The sequence below is a fragment of the Mus pahari genome, chromosome 13 (genome assembly GCF_900095145.1).
Source record: "Mus pahari chromosome 13, PAHARI_EIJ_v1.1, whole genome shotgun sequence".
Taxonomy (NCBI): Eukaryota; Metazoa; Chordata; class Mammalia; order Rodentia; family Muridae; genus Mus; species Mus pahari.
This window is the reverse complement of record NC_034602.1, coordinates 17,184,018-17,184,820: the sequence shown is the minus strand read 5'-3', so window position 1 is coordinate 17,184,820 and position 803 is coordinate 17,184,018. Positions and strand designations below refer to the sequence as shown.

General features: G+C 44.3%; 1 non-coding gene across 1 annotated transcript; it reads left to right on the top strand.

The window, feature by feature from the left end:
- Positions 1-461: 461 nt before the first annotated feature.
- Positions 462-591, top strand: LOC115065270. The gene has a single exon (XR_003845063.1). It is a non-coding gene; the product is annotated as a small nucleolar RNA SNORA17 (small nucleolar RNA).
- Positions 592-803: the final 212 nt, after the last annotated feature.

Sequence of the window (803 nt, the reverse complement as noted above, 5' to 3'; positions counted from 1 at the left end):
AATTTCAAATGTAAATCAAGAAAATATCTAATAAAAATGAAAACAAGGACCAAAAAAAAAAAAAAAAACCCTTTTGGTCTAAGACACAGTTTTGGAACATGCATTGCATTTTGCTGCTCTGCTCTTCTAGATTGCAAGAATCTGAAAAACTTTTGGATTTTTTTGTATCACCAATGTTTTACAAAAAGACAGGCCAGAGATGCTGTGAAGGATCAGAGAGTAAAAGCATTTGCTACCATGTCTAGTCACCTGAGTTTGATTCTCCCAGACCACAGGAGAAAAAAACTCTTCAAGTTGTCCTCTGACTCCCATAAGGTCCTTGTGGCAAATACATACACACACACACACACACACACACACACACACACACACACACACACACACACACACACAAGCACACAAACACACACACACACAAGCACGCACGCACACACACACACAAATGTGAAGAAACAAAGCAACCTGCCCCTTGAGGCACTGGGGAGGGTTGCTATGACACAAATTCATCAGTAGGTAGCAGAGAAGAGAGAGGCTATGTCTACACTCAGTGTTCTGACCTACGAACATCTGAATGATTAGTAGCCTAACATTCCCTGATAAAAAGCTTGAGAGAACCACCAGTCTAGTGCCAGGCAGGGCCAGATGGGCTCCCAGGATGAGGAGCATCCCGGAGTCTAGAAGAACTGGACCTGGGACCTTGAGCCTCAGGAGGGAGTAAGCCTGAGACAGAAGACTCTCAAAAGGGGTCACTCAGACAGGACAGATGAGGAGCTAGCCCAAGAAGACCACAAGACTGGTGCTGT